Genomic DNA, 15,200 nt, shown 5'->3' on the forward strand with positions numbered 1-15,200 from the left:
AGTGCGAGGTTGGCGGAGCGAAGTTGACGGGTGGGCGTGTAGAAACTGAGGCGACGGTTGAGGTATTCGGGTCCCTTGTTGTGGAGGGCTTAGTGTGCGTGGGTGAGGAGCCGGAAGGTGACCCTTTTGTTGACGGGAAGCCAGTGCAGGTGTCTCAGGTGGGCGGAGATGTGGCTGTTGCAGGGTATGTCGAGGATGAGGTGGGCGGAGGCGTTTTGAATTTGCTGCAGACGTTTCTTGAGTTTAGCGGTGGTTCCTGCGTATAGGGTGTTGCCGTAGTCCAGGCGGCTCGTGACGAGGGCGTGGGTCACAGTCTTTCTGGTGTCGGCGGGGATCCAATGGAAGATCTTTCGGAGCATGCGGAGGGTGAGGAAGCAGGAGGATGATACAGCATTGACTTGTTTGGTCATGGTGAGAAGTGGGTCCAGGATGAATCCGAGGTTGCGTGCGTGGTCTGAGGGGGTTGGTGCGGTGCCACAGGCCATGGGCCACCAGGAGTCGTCCCAGGCGGACAGGGTTTTTCCGAGGATGAGGACTTCCGTTTTGTCTGAGTTCAGTTTCAGACGGCTGAGTTTCATCCATTCTGCAACATCTTTCATTCCATCTTGCAGGTTGGTCTTGGCGCTGGTGGGGTCCTTTGTGAGGGAAAGTATCAGCTGAGTGTCGTCAGCGTAGGAGGTGATGTTGATGTTGTGTTTTCGTACGATGTCGGTGAGGGGGCTCATGTAGACACTGAAGAGAGTCGGGCTGAGTGAGGAGCCTTGTGGGACGCCGCAGATGATCTTGGTGGGGTCTGAGCGGAAAGGTGGGAGGTAGACTCTTTGGGAGCGGTTGGAGAGGAAGGAGGTGATCCAGTCCATGGCCTGTCTTTGGATCCCGGTGACCACTCAGCAGGTGGTTGGTATGCTTTTTGAGTCATTGTCTGATCATGATCATGAGACGGATTCTGCATCTGAGGCAGAGGAGGAAGTGAGAGATTCTGGCAGTGAAGTTTCTGTCGGAGAGGAATCTTCTGATGAGGAAGCCACACTCAGTGCAGATGAAGGGCCTGTTTTAGAGGAGGACACTGATGTGCCATTAGTGCAGCAACCCGGGGCTGAAAGTTTTCCCGTTAGAAGACTTGAACTCTGGGTTGCCCCAAACATGGAGCAGCCAGAGTTGCCTGCCTTTATTGGTCTCCCCGGGTGTAGAGTCAATACAGAGAACTTTTTGCCTGTCAATTTCTTTGAGTTATTTGTGGATGATGTGTTTTTGGAAGAGATTGTTAGGCAGACTAATTTGTATGCGGAGCAGTATTTGAGGGACAATGCTGCTAGACTTAGGCCACACTCTAGAGCTACCCAGTGAATTTCCACAAATTTGGAGGAGATGAAAAGGTTTTTGGGTTTGACTCTTTTGATGGGGTTGATAAGGAAGCCGTTACTGGCTTCTTATTGGTTTACTAGTCCCTTGATGGCAACAGCTATATTTCCTGCAACCATGAGTCGTAATCGGTATTTACTTCTTCTTAGGATGCTGCATTTTATTGACAATGCATTAGCTTTGCCACAAGATCACCCTTTTTTTTTTAAAGATGTTTTTATTGAGTTTTCAAGAGAACCATACATTATACTTCATACAGGTGTTATCAATGACAGGATGTTAATGGTTTCAGTAATTCGTTAGGTTCTCACAGATTAAGGTTAACAAGCAACTAATAACATTCGTACACTTCCAGGTCTGCACAATCTGATCAGTATTTTGGGGTTTTGCTGACGCAAATGTTTGGCGTATTCTGTTGTGGAGAGGCTCCAGCGACGCTTGAGGTGGAGCTCCAACCGCTGCGCGGGGAGGAGAGGGGAGAGGAGGGAAGGGGGCGAGGGGGAATGGTGCGGAATGCCGGGGTGCTGGTATCTATTGACTGGGCGTGGTGGCCTGTGGGTACTAATTGACGTGTGTGCGCTTGGGGGATTGGTGTATTGTCAGTAAGGTCGAGGCGTTATTGACAAGTGTGTGTGCATCCCCTGATAGAGTGCTGCATTGTAGCCGGATCCAAGCCCGGGACCGTCTAGGTGATCGCGGCTGTCCATAGTTCAAGGGGGTCTTTCATCATTTTTTGCCTCTAGCCTAGAAACTAATGTGCTCCAGGTTTCGCAGCCCGCTTGTCGCAGTCCCCCTCGCGCTAGGTTCATCAGCACCTGGTACTCAGCACGGGTCCAACGTAGGGTGAGGGTGAGCCAGGCTTTCAGGTCGGGTGCTTTGGGGGCCTTCCAGTTCATGGCTATCAGTCTTTTGTACATTGCATAAGCTAGGTCTACGAACCTGTGCAAGTGTATGTTTTTTTCATCCTTGTCCTGAGGCCAAGTAGGCAGGACTTGGGATTCGCGTCCAGGTTGAGACCCGTCATTTCTGTTAATGCTTTGACCACCCCAGCCCATTCCCCTTGTATCCGCGGGCACTCCCAGACCATATGATAAAACTGCTACTGGTGTTTTGCATCTGGGTCAGGCCGGGTCCGTCCTGGGAAACATACGTTTAATCCTGGCTGGCGCCAGATATGTCTGATGTATGTAGTTAAACTGTGTGTATCAGAATCTGGGGTTCATTGAGACCTCACAGGTGTGGCTCAGGGCTTTTGGCCATTCTGCCCTTGAGATCGGGGTAGGCAGTACGGTGTTCCACCTCTCCCAAGCTTTTTGCAAGTTGGATTCCGGGGGCTTGTTCAGAAGTTTATTTGAGTTTGAGACTGCTTTTGCTTGGGTATCGCAGCTCAGCATATGATGCAGGGTGGCCGAGGGGTATGGTTCTAGATCTCCAGACGCCCATGTTTTTCTAATTGCGTGGCATATAGCGTGGTAGGCCAGGAATTGCCCCGGGCTGACCTCTGTGAGGGCCTGCATGGATTCAAAGGACATTCATTTTCCTTCCTCGAAGCAATCTCCCACTGTATTTATGCCCGCATCTATCCAGGTTGTGGGCGAATGTGATCCGGTTTCCGCCCACCCGGGAAGCCGTTCTAGCGGGAGAAACGGTGAGTAGGGAAGTTCTTTTGCGTCTTTTTGAATATACCTCTTCCAGCATGCGTGTGCCGCTGCCATCAGTGGGTTTTCGCGTGTGCTTTTGGTTTGCTTATTCGTAAGCCATAAAAGCAGGGGGACTCCCTGAAGTCGAGATTTCAGCCAAATAGATTCCGCTGAGCTGGGTCTTTGGATCCAATTCAATATCCACTGCAGCTATGCGGCCGCAGAATAGAACTCAAAGTTTGGGGCACCCAGCCCGCCCGCAGCCACCGGATAATGTAACGTGGTGAGTGCGACCCGCCTTCTGCCCTCTCCCCACACAAGTTGCAATAGGATAGAGTTCAGACTGTTGAAAAAGCTTTCGGGAATAATGATTGGCAGGGCCGCGAGGTGATACAACAATCTAGGTAATATCAGCATGTTTGCTAAGGCAACCTTGTCCAGTGGTGAAAGTGGTAATTTATTCCAGAATCGCATTGAGCCCTTCACAGAGGCCACCGCTCTCCCCAGATTATCATCCCTGAGGTCTTCTGCTCTGTGGTAGATGTTGACCCCTAGGTATTTAAATGTGTCGAAGCACCATTTTAGATGGCCTGACGGGGCATTCTCTTGTTTCGCTGAGGGCCAACTGGCTAGCGGGAATGTACAGGATTTTCCCCAGTTGACTATTAGGCCGGAGATCCCTCCAAACTCAGATAGCAGCGACATCACCGGGGATGACACCTCCTCCCCTCTGCGTATGTATATCAAGGCATTGTCTGCGTATAGCTATATGGCATGGAAGGTGCCGCTTCTTACTACCCCCATTCTTCTTTTTTTGCATGAACGCGTGCGGCCAGTGGTTCTATCGCTAGGGCGAACAAGAGGGGGGATAGGGGGCATCCCTGTCTTGTACCCCTGCTGATCGAGAAGCTCCCTGATATGACTCCACCTGTTTTCACCCTGGCCTGTGGATCAGTGTACAGTATGCGTACCCAGCGTGTAAATTTTGGGCCAATACCCATTAGCTGCATGGTGGCAAACAGAAAATCCCATTCTAGTGTATCGAACGCTTTTTAGATGTCAAGTGAAATCACCGCTTCCTCAGATGCGTTCGGGGGAGTGTCGCCCATTACGCTTAGTAGCCTCCGAATGTTGAGGAAGGTGTTGCGCTTTGGGATGAATCCGTTCTGATCCTCATGCACCAGAGTGTGCATGTAGGGAGCCAACCTATTGGCCAGAATTTTACCAAGTATTTTACAGTCTAGGTTTAGCAATGACAGGTGTCTGTAGGATTTAACGTCAGTGGGGTCACGCCCCTGCTTCGGGTGGACCACTATCATTGCCTCCCTCATTGTGGGGGGTAGAGTCCCATTGACCCCTGCCTCTGCAAACTCTTTCAGGAGATGTGCGCTAAGGTGTGTAGAGTAGTATTCTGCTGGCAGGCCGTCTGCACCTGGAGCTTTATTCCTAGGTAGTTGTTCAAGGGCCTTGTTGAGTTCTCCTAACGAGAGGGGGGCCTCTAGTATCTCTCTGTCAGTTTGTGTAAATTGGGGCAGGGAGGAGTCCGCCAAAAAGGACCTGAGTTGTTGGGAAGTGCATGATGTACGTTTAGCGTATAATTTTGTATAATATTCCCTGAACGCATTGTTTATGTTTTCCTGTGTGGTTGCCAGTACGCCTGTGCCTATCCCTATTGCCCCGATTGGAGGGCGCTGCCGGTCCTCACGCAAGAGCCATGCGAGTAGCCTACCCGATCTGTCGCCTTCCATTTGTAGTCTGGTCAAGTGGTATTTGTAGTCGTGAAGGCGTAATGTGGCGTCGGCGGTAGTGTATTCTGCGTGCGCATCTTTTAATGTCGTGTATGGTGTTTCGTTGTGGGCTACTGCATTTTCTAGTGCTCTTAGTTTCTTCTCCAGCTTTCTAACCTCTGCATGGAGTGTACGTCTCACCCCCCATGTAGTAGAGATACAGTGACCACGAATCACTACCTTGTGTGCGTCCCACTCCACTGCTCTTAAATTTGTGGTGTCAGTATTTAATTCCCAGTACTGTTTTAGTGCTGTTCTTAGTGTGTCTGTGAATGCTGGGTCGTGTAGGGCTTCCACTTGTAGCCTCCATGTTGGAATCACTTGGCGCTTCCTACCCCAGTCCAGAGTTATTTTAAGCGGTGAGTGGTCCGATAGTGTCTTAGCTAGGTATTCAATCCCACTGGCTATTGTGCAGATTTCCTGAGTACCCCACAATAAATCTATCCTGGTGTGCACCTTATGTGGTATTGAGTAGAATGAGTATTCCCTGTGTTGTGGATGCTTCATGTGCCATATATTGTGGAGGCCCATGTCACTAGCCCATGTTGGCAGTGGGCGTCTGGGGTATCTATTAGCTGTCGTGTGTGTGGGGGGGATTAGACCTGTCCAGTGCCGGGTCCGGAGTGCAGTTAAAGTCTCCACCCCATATGGCAGGTGTTTCGGGGTTCACTAATAATGCTGGGGTGAGCGTGCTCAGGAACTCGGGCAGCGCGTTATTGGGAGCATATATCCCTATAAGTGACAGTTGTTTGCTGTCTAGTCTACCCTCCACTACCACATACCTGCCTTCCTGGTCTATCCTATATGATGTTTGGAGGAAGGGGACACTCCTTGCTATCCATATGAGGACCCCCCTCGCAGAAGTTGAGTAGGATGTGCCTATAATCTGTCCCCCCCATTTACTCCGCAGTTCTTGCAGGTCTGGGTCTTGCAGGTGGGTCTCTTGTAGGATTGCGATATATGTGTGCCCTGGCATTTAAATCGTGCATGCACCCTGGACCTTTTGCTCGGGGTCCCGAGTCCCCTGACATTCCAGGTGACTATGTCGTATTTGTGTGTACTATAGGCTGTGGGTTGGGCCATATTTCGTTTTGTGAGGGTGTATCTGGCTCTCTTCCTACTGGTAGGACCCGGCCGGTTCCCCCCACCCCCGTCGCATCAGCGGTCGGGCCCCTCGATCCTGGCAGTGTTCCCTGTGTTAGAAGCAGACCTGTAGTGTACAATCTAGTAATTACCCTCTTTCCCTCCCCAACTGGATCCCGTCCCCAACTGTGAACCTGCAACAAACTACACACCCCATTGGGGTGCGAACAGAACTGTGTCCATATGTATATCTGCGGGGAGCAATCTATCTGGGTGCGGCTCGTTATGGGGCTCGCATCCTTCTGCAGACCCGGTCTGCGGATGGTTTGGGGCACTCCCGGGGTGGGATGATCCTCCCCCTGCCGCACACCCGCCGCCAGCTACTCGCAGTATGAATAAAGGAACTATCTCCAAGAATAGAAAAAAAAGATACATAAGTTCAGGTGAGATAACCACCCACTCCCGGTGGGGCATGCAGAGTTCAGTTCCACTCCTCAACTGTGGCAGCCGGTCCCAACGGGGGGGTGGGTCAGTGATACTCGTTCAAAGTGTATCTGCGGTCCTGGGGGTAAGCTCCAGGCCCCTTAGCGCTTCCGTTAATGTGGAATCCGAACTGATCGATTCCGACTTCGAGCCTTCCTCCGGGTGTATCCAGAGAGTCTCAAAGGAGTTCTGTGTCAACAGGGGAGTTTCTTTCAGGACCCTTGCTCTCTCTTCTGCGGCCTGTTTCTCCGTGGGTTGTCCCCTGGGGCGCCTCTTGGAGCGTTTCCGTGACAATGTCGTTGACCAGTTCTCGTCGGTGCCGGTTGTTTCACAGGGGTGGGCGAGCCCCTTGGCATGCATCCACGTCCAAGCGTCTTCCGGTGAGGTGAACACATCGGTGCGTTCGTCTGTTAGTACTCTTAATTTGGCAGGGAATAGTAGTGCGTACTTTATATCATGTTCACAGAGGCGTTGCTTTATTTGGGCATAAGAGTTGCGTTGTCTTTGCACTTCCTGAGTGAAGTCTGGATAAGCGTGAACAATTGAGTCCTCGTACTTGAATGGGCCTTTGTTGTGGAACTGTTGTAGTATAGCGTCACGGTCTCTAAAATTCAGGAACCTGGCTATCAACGGTCTTGGGGGTTGACCCGGCACTGGGGAACATCCAGGGATCCTGTGCGCTCTTTCTACAGAGAAAAATTTCGATGGGGCTCCAATCAGGACCTCCTTAATTAACCAGTGTTCCAGCAAAAGTTCTGAGTTTTGATCCAGTGACTTTTCAGGGAATCCGAGAAATCGTATGTTGTTACGGCGGGACCTGCCCTCCGCCTCCTCTGCTCTTCTCAGCAGTATCTTTACTTCTGTGTCCAAGCGGAGAGTTTGTTTTTGGTTGTCCGCTACTGTGGGGGCCAGTTCGCTTAGCGCCTCTTCCGTTGACTTCACTTTTTCGGATAATTTGCGATGGTCTACTCTAAGAATGTTCAGATCTTGCGACACCGTGTCTATTCTGCTCTCCAGTGAGGACTAAGGCCCTCATTCTGACCCTGGCGGTCGGTGATAAAGCGGCGGCCAACCCGCCAACAGGCCGGCGGTCCAAAATATGCAATTCTGACCCTGGCGGGAACCGCCAACACAGCCCGCCGCATTAACACTCCGCCCGCCACGGCGGAACAAACAAACAGCGCGGCGGTCCCCGCCAACAGCCAGGCGGCAGACAATGTACCGCCCACCCTATCACGACCCACCAATCCGCCACCTTTTCCGGGGCGGGAGCACCGCCGATAAAAACACGGCGGAAACAGACTACGAACGGGAAAACGCTCACCTCCACATACTCCTTGCGAGATTCCGGCAGTATGGAACCCGAGTTGCAGGTCATCCCCGCACTCCTATACCTGCTCCTGTACCAGGAGCACGCCTGGCGGCGCGGAAGACATCGGTGAGTACTGCACCTACGACACAGGGGAGGGAAAAGATTACCGGCACACACCCACCCACCCACACCCACTACAACACACACATCAATGCATTCCCACAGATCACTGTCACAACCCACAAACCCCCCCCTCCGAAATAATGCAAAGACCAAAAGAAGAGATCTTAAACGGGCAGATATATTGAAATATGGACAGCAGTAATCCCAATAAATAAATAAACTATGTACAAAATATATACAGCTACTAAATGTAGTCCAACCACTGTCCGTGGACCACAGGGGTCCTGAGCAAAGGGGCAAGGCCCAGTCCCACGACAAGAACTCCACGGAGAGAACACTGCAGGGGCATCAGAAAGAAAAAAGGACAGGCACCTCAGGGGGAAGGGAAGGGGGGGCACCTCAGCCACTTGAGTACACTACGCCAGATCCACGAGGGGACTCCATGACCACTGGGCCATCCTGGGGAGAGCAAAGCCACAGTCCATACAGTCCATACAGTGGGTGGCCTGCCCACTGGGCCATCCTGGAGAGAGCAAAGCCACAGTCCATACAGTCCATACAGTGGGTGGCCTGCACACTGGGCCATCCTGGGGAGAGCAAAGCCACAGTCCATACAGTCCATACAGTGGGTGGCCTGCCCACTGGGCCATCCTGGGGAGAGCAAAGCCACAGTCCATACAGTCCATACAGTGGGTGGCCTGCCCACTGGGCCATCCTGGGGAGAGCAAAGCCACAGTCCATACAGTCCATACAGTGGGTGGCCTGCCCACTGGGCCATCCTGGGGAGAGCAAAGCCACAGTCCATACAGTCCATACAGTGGGTGGCCTGCCCACTGGGCCATCCTGGGGAGAGCAAAGCCACAGTCCATACAGTCCATAACAGACTCCACTGCCACTGGAGGAGGCATGTTGGCCAGAGGACATCCTGCAGCCCTGCCCGAGACAGATCCTGCCCTGCCACGTCTGTCAAAGGGCCAGCGGTTCCTGCCTGGAAGGGACCAGTTCAGCGGTCCTTGCCTTGAAGGGCCCAGTTCAGCGGTTCTTGCCTTGAAGGGCCCAGTTCAGCGGTTCTTGAGACGGCGGTCCCCAGCGGAGCGGTGCTGGAGACGGCAGGGCCCAGTTCAGCGGTCCTTGCCTTGAAGGGCCCAGTTCAGCGGTCCTTGCCTTGAAGGGCCCAGTTCAGCGGTTCTTGCCTTGAAGGGCCCAGTTCAGCGGTTCTTGAGACGGCGGTCCCCAGCGGAGCGGTGCTGGAGACGGCGGGCCCAGTTCAGAGGTCCTTGCCTTGAAGGGCCCAGTTCAGCGCTTCTTGCCTTGAAGGGCCCAGTTCAGCGGTTCTTGCCTTGAAGGGCCCAGTTCAGCGGTTCTTGAGACGGCAGTCCCCAGCGGAGCGGTGCTGGAGACGGCGGGGCCCAGTTCAGCGGTTCTTGCCTTGAAGGGCCCAGTTCAGCGGTTCTTGCCTTGAAGGGCCCAGTTCAGCGGTTCTTGAGACGGCGGTCCCCAGCGGAGCGGTGCTGGAGACGGCGGGGCCCAGTTCAGCGGTTCTTGCCTTGAAGGGCCCAGTTCAGCGGTTCTTGAGACGGCGGTCCCCAGCGGAGCGGTGCTGGAGACGGCGGGGCCCAGTTCAGCGGTTCTTGAGACGGCGGTCCCCAGCGGAGCGGTGCTGGAAACGGCGGACATTCTATGGCCAACTGCTCATTGCCTGGTGGTGCCCTCCTGGGCAGCGGGGATGGTGCTCCTTCAATGCCCACCTGGGCTGTGGGTGGTGGGGCCCTCCTGGCCAGCTGGGCTGGGTCCACCCTGGGCAGCGGCTATTGGGGTGGTGGGCTCTCCCGGGGCAGCTGTGCCGGTTCCTCCCGGGGCAGCGGCTATGGGGGTTGCGGGCTCCTCCTGGGCAGCTGTGACGGGTCCTCCATGGGCAGCAGGCCTGCTGCCTGACTTCTCCGCCTTGCTGCCCTTGCCCTCCTTAGTCGGGAGTCTGTGGCCCTTTCCTCCCTTTGGAGCTGTGGCTGTTGACGGTGGCTGGCTAGTGTCCTGGGGGGATATCGAATCCGGGCTCCGGCGACGGCCCTTCCGCCTTCTGCTCCTCTTCCCAGGGGGTGGGCTGGCTGTCCCCTTGCTGCTGGGCGAAGATCCAGACCTGCGGGCTGGTGGGCTCCAATACCCCTGCACCCTTGTCAAGGGGGCTGCAGGGCTGGTGGTGGCTGAGGTGCTCTTTTTACCCCGACGAGAAGGAGGGGGGGGCTCAGGGTCAGGAAAGAAGGTAGCAGTAGAGAGATAGATTTTCTTGGGACAATGGAGAGTGGTAGGTACAGTGGGTATGGGAGTGGAGGGAGAGGATGTGGTTGTAGGCGAGACAAGTTTGCTGTCTTTGGGTGCAGGTGCAGGAGCGGGAGGCTGTCGTGAGGTGGATGGCTGTTGGGTGGGTGGGTGGCTGCGTTTGTGTGGTGTGGAAGAGGGGGTGACAGACACAGTGGGAGAGGACACAGGGGACGTGTAAATGGCAGTGGGGGTGGTGACTGCACGTGTGCGGACTGTACTGGAGGGTGTGCTGGTGATGGAAACACTGGCTGATGGTGAGGTGAATGAAGGTGTGAGTGTAGACGTCACAGGGAGGGAGGAGGGAGACGAGGAGGTGGGGGTCACAGAGGTGGAAGTGACTGTTGGCATGTCTGCATCGGAATGTTGCTTGTGTGAATGTCTGCGTGATCTGTGGTGCTTGTGTTTGGATGAGCTGCTCTTGGGTGTTGAGGTGTGTGCAGGCTGGTCTGATGGTGTGGGTGGGACAGGCAGAGGAACAGGAGACTGGGAGGAGGGAGTTAGTAGAGGGAGGCAGGAGACAGGGACAATGGCTGCCGTCAGTGCTGAGGCCAGAGCCTGGAACGATCGCTGATGGGCAGCCTGACCCGAATGAATGCCCTCCAGGTACGCATTGCTGCGATGAACCTCCCTCTCCACCCCCTGGATGGCATTCAAAAGGGTAGTCTGCCCAACAATGAGCGTTCAGAGGAGGTCAATGACCTCCTCACTGAGGGCAGCGGGGGTAACAGGGGCAGGGCCTGAGGTGCCTGGGGCGAAGGAGATGCCCGGCTTCCTGGCAGAGCGGGCACGGGGCGAACGCTGAGGGGCTGCTGGGAGGGCGGAGATGGTGCACTGGGTGGCGGCTGTACCTGTAATGGCGGGGGGCACGGATGGTGCCACCCACGCAAGGGAGCTCCCTTCCGAGGACGTGTCCGTGTCGCTGCAGGGTCCAGTCGTCCCCGTTGTGGAGCTCCCCTCGCCCTCCGTCTCACTGGTCCAGTCAGACTCTGTGGCATGGCCCTCCTGGGCCATGTGAGATGCAGCTCCCTCCTGCCCCGATGCCACTTCTCCTCCGCCTGATGATGCTGATGCACACAAGCACAGAAAGACAAACAAAAAGGGGGGGGGAGAGAGAAATAAAGAGATTTTGAGTACATGGATCACCGGTACAGTTAGCGGACATGACAGACACAGATGCCCCCTGCACTAAGTTGCGCACTTGGGGTCCGCTACGCATTCCGTGGAACATGCCCTACACGCCTAGAGTTGACAACTGCACCCATGGATGACACGGCCCAGGGATGGCTGTACTGACACACTACTGAGGGTGGTGGCTGGGGACACAGGGGCTTACGGGGGTGCCCAGCCTACAGATATCGCCCTGGCCTAGGGGGACCCACAGCCCTCCTCCCCCACCCAGACACCTCCACTGCGCGACAACAGAGTAGATAATGCTTGTACTCACCCCCTTGTGTCTGCTGTGCTGCCCTCACGCGCCCATCCAAATCAGGGTAGGCCCCGCCAGGATCCGGAACATCAGGGGGGTCAGTTGACGGCAGGCACCCCGCCTACGTTGGGAGGCCATCCCCAGCAGAGACTCGGCGGTCTTCTTGGTCCAGCGGCGGATGTCCTCCCACCTCTTGCGGCAGTGGGTGCCCCGTCGATGGTGGACCCCCAGGGTCCGGACTTCCTTGGCGATGGCACGCCAAATCCCGATCTTCTCATGGGCGCGGACCTATGTGACACGTACAGGGAGGGAGAAATACCACGTTCAAGTTTGTCGGCATTTTCGTTGCCAGTGGCCCAACGCCCACCATCCCCGCCAGGCCCAACATGCCCCCCATCCCCGCCAGGCCCCCCGCCATGCCCCCCGCCAGGCCCAACATGCCCCCCATCCCCGCCAGGCCCCCTGCCAGGCCCCTGCCAGGCCCAACATGCCCCCCATCCCCGCCAGGCCCCCCGCCAGGCCCCCCGCCAGGTCCAACATGCCCCCCATCCCCGCCAGGCCCCGCGCCAGGCCCCCGCCAGGCCCAACATGCCCCCCATCCCCGCCAGGCCCCCCGCCATGCCCCCAAGCCAGCCAGTGGCCCCAAATCCATATTGAATTAAACTCACTTGTTGGTCTGGAGGACCGTAGAGTAGCGCATACTCGGGGAGGACCCCATCCACAAGTTTCTCCAACTCCTCTCCAGTGAAGGCAGGGGCCCTTTCCCCAGTCGCAGCAGCCATTGTCCCTTCCAGACCGAGGTCACAGCAACACTTGCAGTATAGGTCCTCTCCTGTGAAAGTTCAAGTCGCAAGTGGATAAGTAGATAGAAAATGGCGGTCACGCCCGCGGCGGTGCGTACCGCGGCGGTGCGTACCGCCACCGCCGGCGCCCTTCGCCATTGGCTCCTGAAACCCATAGGCTTCAATGTTAACCAATGCGGCTTCCGACCGCCGCGGTGTGCCACGCCAGCGCATTGACCTCACATCCCATTGTCACACTTCACAGGTCAGGCAGCCGCCATTTCGAGGGTCCACATGGCTCAATTTCAACTGCGTCACACAGGCCTAGGCCTTGCATAGCCACTCAGACACGCCATTCACTGCATAGAGAATCGTTTACTGTGCAAGCTGTGAGTACGTACCTGTGGGTTGCTTGACTGTGTGCTCCATGTTGTCCTTCCTAGGCACCGTCCGCTGGGTTTGGCGAGGAGACGGATGAATCCTCGCGTGTACCGACCGCTGGTGGACCTGTCGACAATGGAAGAACGCCACATTATCCTGACCTACCGGCTTGACCGTGCCACTATACATGAACTGTGTGCCCAGCTGGAGCCCGACCTGATGTCCCCCATACGCCAACCCACAGGGATTCCCCCTCTGGTGCAGGTCCTGTCAGTACTCCATTTCTTGGCAAGTGGGTCATTTCAGACAACAGTGGGAATTGCTTCTGGGATGTCTCAGCCCATGTTTTCGAAGGTGTTATCCAGAGTGTTGTCTGCCCTGATGAAATACGTGAGGAGCTACATCATTTTCCCTGAGGTGGGCGAATTGGCTACAGTGAAGGGTGATTTCTACGCCCTTGGACATATTCCCAACGTCATTGGTGCCATTGATGGGACCCATGTGGCTTTGGTTCCCCCAAGTGACAGGGAGCAGGTGTACAGGAACAGAAAAAGTTACCATTCCATGAACATCCAGGTGGTGTGTTTGGCTGACCAGTACATCTCACATGTAAATGCCAAGTTCCCTGGGTCAGTGCATGACGCCTACATCCTGAGGAATAGCAGCATCCCTTACGTGATGGAACAGCTAGAGAGACACCGTGTATGGCTATTGGGGGACTCTGGGTACCCCAACCTGTCGTGGCTACTGACCCCAGTAAGGAATCCCCGGACCAGGGCAGAGGAACGGTACAATGAGGCCCATGGGCGTACTAGGAGGGTGATCGAACGCACCTTTGGCCTCCTAAAGGCCAGGTTTAGGTGCCTGCATATGACAGGTGGATCCCTAATGTACTCACCTAAGAAGGTGTGTCACATCATCGTGGCCTGCTGCATGCTTCACAACCTGGCTTTGCGCCGCCAGGTGCCTTTCCTGCAGGAGGATGGTCGAGACGGTGGTGTAGTGGCAGCTGTGGAACCTGTGGAGAGTGACGAGGAGGAAGACGATGGGGCTGAAACAGACAACAGGGACAGAATCATTGAACAGTACTTCCAATAGGACACAGGTAACAATTCAAACATAATTTAGTAAATGTGAACTACTCTCCTGCATCTCTGCTGCCTGTCTATTTGCCCCAGTGTATGATGACTGAGTTGTGGCTTTTCCCTCCCTATTTCAGATCTGGGGTCCCCACTACGAGTCCTGTGCTTCGTTTCTCCATGGACTACAGCTTTGTGGCAGCTGTTTGTTGACTTCACTATGTACAAGGACATATTTGCACCGTCATGTCAATTACAATATTTTGAAATCACAGCCAGACTCCAGATAGTTTTGTGCAAAATGGGTGTTTATTTCAGTGCTCAAAATTAGATGGGTGGTTTCAAGTGGGTGGGGGCTATGGTGAAGGAATGTCCATGGCAGAGTCCAGAGTAACAGTCACACAGGTGCATTGTCCAGAGGCCTGTGGAGAGATGGAGCATGGGCAGTTCAAGGATGGACAGGGTGACAATGTGGGACAGTGGGATGACATCAGGTGGTATCCTTTGCTGGCGGGGGTCTTGACATCCTACTCTGTCTTCTTGCGAGATCTCAGGGCCCTCTTGCGGGGTGGTTCTTCTCCTGCAGGAGGTGGGGGTCTGGTGGGCTGCTGTTGTGCGGGGGCCTCCTGTCCACTAGCGCCGGCGGAGGTGGTTGGCTGTTCTTGGTCCAGGCTAGTGGCAGGGGCCCTTTGTTATTGTTGAGTGTCCGTCCTGGTGTTGATGAGGTCCTGCAGCAGCCCTACCATGGTAACCAGGGTGGAGGTGAGGGCTCTGATGTCCTCCCTGTACCCCCGATAGTGTTCCTCCTGCAGTACCTGGATCTCCTGGAACCGGGCCAGTACCGTCGCCATCGTCTCCTGGGAGCGGTTGTATGCTCCCATGATGGTGGTGAGGGCCTCGTGGAGAGTGGGTTCCCTGGGCCCGTCCCCCCCCTGTCGCACAGCTGCCCTCCGAGTTGCCCTGTTTCCCTGGGCCTCTGCCCCCTGGCCGGTGTGCCCACTACCACTGCCCCCAGGTCCCTGTTGTTGTTGGGGTGGTGGGTTATCCTGGGTGCCCTGTAGTGGTAGACACACCGCAGATTGACGCGCCCTGGAGACAGAGGCATGGGCCCGCTGGGTGGGAGCTGTGCTGGTGTTCCCAGAGGGGTTTGGGTCTGTAGTGGCCTGTGCCTGTGTTATGGGAACCGACTGTCCAGAGGTCCCCGATGGTCCGGGCTGGTCATCAGTGTCCAGGTCGACAGAGCTGCTGTCATCGCTGACGGCCTCTTGGGTGGGGGGTATGGAGAATTCTGGGCCCTCCGTGGCGGTGTGTTGACGGTCGGGTCCTGCAGGGGTATAGAGGTATGGTTATAGTTTCAATGTGTGGCATATGGGTGTATCTGTGGGTTCCCGTGTCCCCAAGTGCTGGCATTCGTGTGTGGGGG

Source organism: Pleurodeles waltl, chromosome 5 (assembly GCF_031143425.1).
Source record: "Pleurodeles waltl isolate 20211129_DDA chromosome 5, aPleWal1.hap1.20221129, whole genome shotgun sequence".
Taxonomy (NCBI): domain Eukaryota; kingdom Metazoa; phylum Chordata; class Amphibia; order Caudata; family Salamandridae; genus Pleurodeles; species Pleurodeles waltl.